The sequence below is a fragment of the Dendropsophus ebraccatus genome, chromosome 3 (genome assembly GCF_027789765.1).
Source record: "Dendropsophus ebraccatus isolate aDenEbr1 chromosome 3, aDenEbr1.pat, whole genome shotgun sequence".
In the NCBI taxonomy this organism is placed as follows: domain Eukaryota; kingdom Metazoa; phylum Chordata; class Amphibia; order Anura; family Hylidae; genus Dendropsophus; species Dendropsophus ebraccatus.
The window spans coordinates 197,505,534-197,513,917 of record NC_091456.1 but is presented as its reverse complement, the minus strand read 5'-3'; the positions used below and the strand labels follow the sequence as shown (position 1 = coordinate 197,513,917).

Below are 8,384 nucleotides of genomic sequence, written 5' to 3'. Positions count from 1 at the left end.
ACACTGTGGGGGGTGGGGGGGATGAGTGTGAGGAGAGCGGACGCTGAGGGGGGGGGATGAGTGTGAGTAGAGCGGACACTGTGCGGGGGGGGGGGATGAGTGTGAGGAGAGCGGACACTGGGGGGGGGATGAGTGTGAGGAGAGCGGACACTGGGGGGGATGAGTGTGAGGAGAGCGGACACTGTGCGGGGGGGGGGGATGAGTGTGAGGAGAGCGGACACTGGGGGGGGGATGAGTGTGAGGAGAGCGGACGCTGTGGGGGGGGATGAAGTTGGTTTCCTATTCACAGTGGAGATTTATCAAACCTGGTGTACAGTGAAACTGGCCCAGTCGCCCCCGGCAACCAATCAGATTCCACCTCTCATTCCTCACAGACTCTTTGGAAAATGAAAGGTGGAAACTGAGCCAGTTCCACTTTATGCCATGTTTGATAAATCTCCCCCAGGATTTTTATTTTTTAGTTTTTCTTACAGAAAATTTATATTGACCAAAATTTACTCTTAAAGTGTCTTTGGGGGAAATTAGCGGAAAATCGCCCAAAACACCCAGTGCTGGGCATAAACATGATGGGGGGATTTATAAAGACCGGTGTACTTGTGTAGGCCCCTCCCCCTTTTTCCGGCAGGATTCACTAAGAGGCGCACGCTTCCAGCGGGTGTAGATTTTCATCATGATTTATGCCTGCGAGCAGGCGTAAATTATAGGTGAGGCGCGGGAGGAGACCACGCCTCCTCCCCGTCTCGTCATCGGGCGAGCGGGGCGTACGCCAGGGAGAAGGGGCGAATCTGCTCCTCTCGGGCGGACGCTTGATAAATGTCCCCCGATATGTGCAGTTCTCTGCATTGTTTAGAAGTTTACACGCTGCACATTTCATGTTTACGTGTATAAAATGTCCTTGTCTTTCTGGTCAAAAATGTTTTCTATCATTGGTGGACAGTGTCATCTGGGCGGCGCTTCATGGACGTTGTGCCCCCGTCTTCCCACCTGCATTGGCGCTGTGGTCCTTTGCAGTGGAGGCTGGGATTGATCTTCTGTGGCGCAGGCATAAGAGCAGATGAGGATACAGCAACATCACTGTCTGACCGGGCCTGCGTCACAAAAGATCAATCCCGGCCTCCACTGCACTAGGTGCGGCCCATTTTGTCAGGAACTGCCCAGAGCGGGAGAGGTTTTCTATGGGGATTTGCTGCTGCTATGGACAGTTCCTGACATGGACAGAGGTGGCAGCAGAGAGCACTGTGTCAGACTGGAGAGAATACATCACTTCCTGCAGGACATTCAGCAGCTTAGAAGTACTGGAAGACTGGAGATTGTTTATATTAGAAGTAAATTACAAATCTCTGGTACTTTCTGGCATCAGCTGATTTGAAACAAACAATTTTTTGCTGAACGTCTCCTTTACTATCACTGCAGCAAAAGGTACCAGAAAGCCAGAGCATCCACAGTAAGAAAACATTTACTAACAACTGGCAACAAGTCTGCAGACCCAGATAGTTCAAGGTGAATTATGTGTTATAGAGAAATAGATGTTATAGAGAGGTATAGATGTGTTATAGAGACATAGATGTGTTATAGAGAGGTATAGATGTGTTATAGAGAGATATAAATGTGTTATAGAGACATAGATGTGTTATAGAGAGGTATAAATGTGTTATAGAGAGGTATAGATGTGTTATAGAGAGATATAGATGTGTTATAGAGAGGTAGAGATGTGTTATAGAGAGATATAGATGTGTTATAGAGAGATATAGATGTGTTATAGAGAGATATAGATGTGTTATAGAGAGATATAGATGTGTTATAGAGAGATATAGATGTGTTATAGAGACATAGATGTGTTATAGAGAGGTATAGATGTGTTATAGAGAGGTATAGATGTGTTATAGAGAGATATAGATGTGTTATAGAGAGATATAGATGTGTTATAGAGAGATATAGATGTGTTATAGAGAGGCATAGATGTGTTATAGAGAGATAGATGTTATAGAGATATATAGATGTGTTATAGAGAGGTATAGATGTGTTAGAGAGAGATATAGATGTGTTATAGAGAGGTATAGATGTGTTATAGAGAGATAGATGTTATAGAGATATATAGATGTGTTATAGAGAGGTATAGATGTGTTATAGAGAGGTATAGATGTGTTATAGAGATATATAGATGTGTTATAGAGAGGTATAGATGTGTTAGAGAGACATGATTGTTTTTTTGCATAATAGACATTTGTCATGATTTATTGCTCATTATTGCTTTAACTTTCCCTTGTATGACATTTGACTTTATTTTGTAACCTTAAAGGCGTTTTCACATTTAAAAATATTTGTCCCTATGCACAGGCTAGGGAAACAAGTGTGAGATCACTGAGGCGGGGTCCAACCTCGGTGCCCCCGGCTCCGACGCACAGTGGTGGACACATGACCTGCAGCTTCATGCATAACAAAGAAGGCGGGGCTCCCATATAGAGATCCCCGGGGGGCACAGAGGTCAGACACCCCACCCCCCTCAATATCATACTTTTCTCTTATCCTGTGAATCAGGGAAAAGTATTTCTATATCGGAAAACCCCTTTAATATTTTTTTTATTTTACTATTTGTGCTACATAAAAAAAAAATTACAACTTCTCTATGTGAATTCTTTGATGTTTGAGAAGCTGTGATTTGTGGGTAAAACAATTCTCACATTCTGAACATGAAAACGGCTTCTCCCCAGTATGAGTTCTTTGATGCACACCAAGATTTGTTTTCTGGGTAAAAGATCTGCCGCATTCTGTACATGAAAATGGCCTCTCCCCTGTGTGGAGTTTTTGATGGTCAAGAAGACTTGATTTCCGAGTAAAACATTTCCCACATTCTGAACATGAGAATGACTTCTCCCCTGCGTGAGTTCTCTGATGCTCAATAAGATGTGATATCACTGTAAAATATTTGCCACATTCCGGGCATGAAAATGGCTTCTCTCCCGCGTGCCTTCGTTGATGTTTAGCAAGATTTGATTTTAACGTAAAATATTTCCCGCATTCTGAACATGAAAATGGCTTCTCTTTCGTGTGAGTTCGCTGATGGTCAACAAGATTTGATAGCACAGTAAAACATTTGCCGCACTCTGAACATGAAAATGGCTTTACCCCTGTGTGAATTCTCTGATGTCTTATAAGATTTGTTTTCAAATTAAAACGTTTCCCACATTCTGAACACGAAAATGGCTTCTCTTTTGTGTGCGTTCTTTGATGTTCAATAAGGCGTGACATCACAGTAAATCGTTTGTCACATTCTGGACAAGAAAATGGCTTCTCCCCCGTGTGAATCCTCTGATGTCTTACAAGGTTTGATTTCACAGCAAAACATTTCCCGCATTCTGAACAGGAAAACGGCTTCTCCCCTGTGTGAGCTCTTTGATGTTCAATAAGATGTGATTTATCGCTATAATATTTCCCACACTCTGAGCAGGAATAGGGCTTCCTCCCTGTGTGAATTCTCTGATGTCTGAGAAGATTTGACTTCCGAGTACATTGTGTCCCACATTCTAAGCAGGAATAGATCTTGTGCCCCGTGGGGGTTCGTTCTTGTATAATACCCATCATGTGACTCCTTTGCTCCGCAGTCTGCGACGGATCATAATATAGGACTTGTATAACAGGATCAGATGACAGATCTTCGCTGTGAGGGGCTGGGGGTATATATGAGATAACCGAACGTTCTGCATACGTGTCTTGTACTTTAATATCTGAGGATATCAGCTGTCCCTCGAAGCTCCCGGAGCCATCACCTGCCAAGAGTAAAATACATTTAGGGTTTTTTTTTTAAAGGGGTCATTCACCAAAAACAATTTCTTTCAAATCAACTGGTGCCAGAAAGTTGTAATGTTTCGGCCCTTAATGCTGTTGTGTCCTTGACAAGACTAAGAAGAATATGTGAGGGTTCTCTGCATGAAGTGCTCACTATTCACCTGTACTGACGTCCTCCTTATACTGCTCATCACTGCTGTCATCTGTCTCTTCTTTTACTATTATGTCTGTAGCACCAATATAGTCCAGATCTTCCCCCTGATCCATAAGATGTGAGAGAAATATTGTAAAAGTCATCAGACAGGAGGAGAAGTCAGGTGGGATGTACAGATCATAGGGAACATCTCCATCTACCTGATCCTGATCCTGTGGGAGAAGAGGACGGGGACATCTCTCTGGTGCTGTTCTCTTACTGGATCTGACTGGAGGGAACACATACAGAGACTGAATTCATTCTTTCCATCCAGATAATACAGAGAGGAGGTGTGTATATAGTCCTGTCTATTACCTGCTGATGGGAGGGGCTGCTGATCCTCCAGCATCACATCCTTGTACTGATCCTTGTGTCCTTCTACATACTCCCACTCCTCCATGGAGAAATAGACCGCCACGTCCTGACACCTTATAGGAACCTGACACACACAATGATCACACAGTCATCCCCCCCACCCCTCCAGTGGTGTTACTGTATAATGTCCCAGCATTCCCAGCAGCCACAGTCTCACCTCTCCACTCAGCAGCTCCACCATCTTGTTGGTGACTTCTAGGATCTTCTCTTCCTCCATTTCCTCATGTATCAGGGGCCCCGGGATTGCGCTCAGGGTTCTTCCCCATCCTTCACACCCAGGGGCCCCACAGCGCCCACTAGAGGACTTCTTCACTACTGTGTAATCCTGTGTATGGAGAGACACATTACTATCACTCCATCCATTCCCAGAATCCCTCACCTCTCCAGTCCTATCCATCTGTTATTCCATAGATAAGAATGATGTCATGATGACATCACTCCCAGAATCCCTCACCTCCCCAGTCCTATCCATCTGTTATTCCATAGATAAGAATGATGTCATGATGACATCACTCCCAGAATCCCTCACCTCCCCAGTCCTATCCATCTGTTATTCCATAGATAAGAATGATGTCATGATGACATCACTCCCAGAATCCCTCACCTCCCCAGTCCTATCCATCTGTTATTCCATAGATAAGAATGATGTCATGATGACATCACTCCCAGAATCCCTCACCTCCCGAGTCCTATCCATCTGTTATTCCATAGATAAGAATGAGGTCATGATGACATCACTCCCAGAATCCCTCACCTCTCCAGTCCTATCCATCTGTTATTCCATAGATAAGAATGAGGTCATGATGACATCACTCCCAGAATCCCTCACCTCCCCAGTCCTATCCATCTGTTATTCCATAGATAAGAATGATGTCATGATGACATCACTCCCAGAATCCCTCACCTCCCCAGTAAGCAGGAAGAGTATGTGTAGGGTGAGGTTTATTATCCTCTCGGCCATCTTGTACTTGTCCTTTTTCATCCTTGACCGACCAATCAGTAAATTCTCTTATACAACAGAGGATCCTATATTGTCGAAATCTGAAAGAAAAAAAAAAAACTTGAGAAGCCACACAAAATTCCATGAGATACTATAAGAAAACTTGGACAAATGAGAAGAAGTGACATATAAACAACAGGATGTCATGTGTAGGTGCAGGAGTACAGACTGACCGGCTACAGAATGATTCAGGAGCAACCAGACAGGATCACCAGGATCAATGATGCCTACTGTGTACATGGCTCCGGAGTAGAGGGATGGTCACTGCTCCTCTGATAACCAAGTTCTAGGAGCAGAAAAGGTTTTCGTTTTCCTGCAATATACGTATTGGACTCCTGATTGGTAAAGGGTTGTCTTCTCTCATGATCGGTAAAGGGTTGTCTTCTACTCTGGTTAATAAAGGGCTGTCTTCTCTGATGATCAGTAAAGGACTGTCTTCTCTGCTGGTTGGTAAAGGGCTGTCTTCTCCGATGATCGGTAAAGGACTGTCTTCTCTGATTATTGGTAAAGGGTTGTCTTCTCCGATGATCAGTAAAGGGTTGTCTTCTCCGATGATTGGTAAAGGGTTATCTTCTCTGATGATTGGTAAAGGGTTATCTTCTCCGATGATCAGTAAAGGGTAGTCTTCTCCGATGATCAGTAAAGGGTTGTCTTCTCCGATGATTGGTAAAGGGTTGTCTTCTCCTCTGATCAATAAAGGGCTGTCTTCTCCGATGATCGGTAAAGGGTTGTCTTCTCCGATGATTGGTAAAGGGTTGTCTTCTCCGATGATTGGTAAAGGGTTATCTTCTCCGATGATTGGTAAAGGGTTATCTTCTCCGATGATTGGTAAAGGGTTATCTTCTCCAATGATTGGTAAAGGGTTATCTTCTCCGATGATCAGTAAAGGGTAGTCTTCTCCGATGATTGGTAAAGGGTTGTCTACTTTGGTGATTGGTAAAGTATTGTCTTCTCCGATGATCTGTAAAGGGTTATCTTCTCCTCTGATTGGTAAAGGGTTGTCTTCTCCTCTGATCAATAAAGGGCTGTCTTCTCCGATGATCGGTAAAGGGTTGTCTTCTCCGATGATTGGTAAAGGGTTGTCTTCTCCGATGATTGGTAAAGGGTTGTCTTCTCCGATGATTGGTAAAGGGTTGTCTTCTCTGATGATTGGTAAAGGGTTGTCTTCTCTGATGATCGGTAAAGGGCTGTCTTCTCCGATGATTGGTAAAGGGTTGTCTTCTCTGATGATTGGTAAAGGGCTGTCTTCTCTGATGATCGGTAAAGGGCTGTCTTCTCTGATGATTGGTAAAGGGTTGTCTTCTCTGCTGGTTAGTAAAGTGCTGTCTTCTCTGCTGGTTGGTAAAGGGTTGTCTTCTCTGCTGATCAGTAAAGGACTGTCTTCTCTGCTGCTTGGTAAGGTGTTGTCTTCTCCTCTGATCGGTAAAGGGTTTTCTTCTCTGATGATCAGTAAAGGGCTGTCTTCTCTGCTGCTTGGTAAGGTGTTGTCTTCTCTGATGATCAGTAAAGGGCTGTCTTCTCTGCTGCTTGGTAAGGTGTTGTCTTCTCTGATGATCAGTAAAGGGCTGTCTTCTCTGCTGCTTGGTAAGGTGTTGTCTTCTCCTCTGATCGGTAAAGGGTTGTCTTCTCTGATGATCAGTAAAGGGCTGTCTTCTCTGCTGGTTGTTAAAGGGCTGTCTTCTACGGTGATTGGCAATGGGTTGTATTCTCAGCTGATCGGTAACAGGTTGTCTTCTCTGATGATCGGTAACAGGTTGTCTTCTTCGGTGATCGGTAAAGGGTTGTCTTCTCTGGTGATCGGTAACAGGTTGTCTTCTCTGATGATCAGTAAAGGGTCTTCTCCAAGTCACATTTTCTGCTTCATGGAACGGATGGACGTGGTTGTGTCAGGAGAGAAACCTCCAAGAACAAACACCCTGCAGCCATTGCTGGAATAATACAAGCTGGTGGGGGCAGTGTTATGGTCTGGGGGATGTTCTTGTTCTCTGGGCCTCTCATCCATTTGGAGGTGCAGATCACATACACCCACACATGCTGACGGACACCCATGGATGCCACTCTACATGGTGTACATGGACGTACAGTTACTGTATGTCCATGGAACAGAATCTGCGCTCAGATCCCGACAGTTAACCTTACAGATGCTGTGGTCAGTGCGATCGCTGCATCTATAGGGCAGAACAGATGGAGAGATCTTCCTCTGCTCCCGATGGTATCTATGGCAACCAGTGGCCTCCAGTTTTGCTGCTATGGAAGCCGATCAGACACTGGCAATAAAATTATCACATGAATAAACCTGAACAGTGACCGCAGTAAATTCAAAGCCAGAATAATACTCACTTTTTAATTTTTTTCTTGAACAGTGAGCAGAAAATTGTCCGGATGTCGGTTATAATTTACCACTGACCTAAGTACAATCTCAGAGTCACCGAGCTACAACCACATACAGTGACAGATCAGATGTGAAATATGGGCCCGGTCCTGAAAGGGTTAATAACAAACATCAACAGAGATTCCAACCTACCTGTATCAGTACAGGAGCCATGTGTTTGTCTTGTTACAGGACCTAGGATGATGTCACAGTCATGTGATCAGTCACATGGAGGAGGAGGAGTCACATGATCAGGGGCTGCTGCTCTGTGTATGCAGGACTCTGCTGTGCTGGATGAGCTGAAGTGATGTGTGTGCAGCAGAGCTGTGTGTGTGTGTGATGTGTGTGGAGCAGAGCTGTGTGTGTGTGATGTGTATGCAGCAGAGCTCTGTATGTGTGTGGAGCAGAGCCCTGTGTGTAATGTACATGTAGCTGAGCTGTATATGTGTGTAATGTACATGTAGCTGAGCTGTATGTGTGTAATGTACATGTAGCTGAGCTGTATATGTGTCAGGGCCGGCGTCAGCACCCGGCTAAGTAGGGCAAATGCCGGGGCCCCCAGCTCCTCTAGGGGCCCACTCCCGTTTGTTACTACATTTTTTTTGTTAGTAAAAAAGAAAAAAAAGTGCAGTAACAAAGGGGACTGGGCCCCTAGAGGC

The 8,384-nt window shown here is 44.6% G+C and overlaps 1 pseudogene; it reads right to left on the bottom strand.

Moving 5' to 3' along the window:
* Positions 1-1,413: 1,413 nt before the first annotated feature.
* The window catches only part of LOC138786843 (zinc finger protein 850-like), a 44,329-nt pseudogene continuing 37,358 nt past the window's right edge, over positions 1,414-8,384 (bottom strand).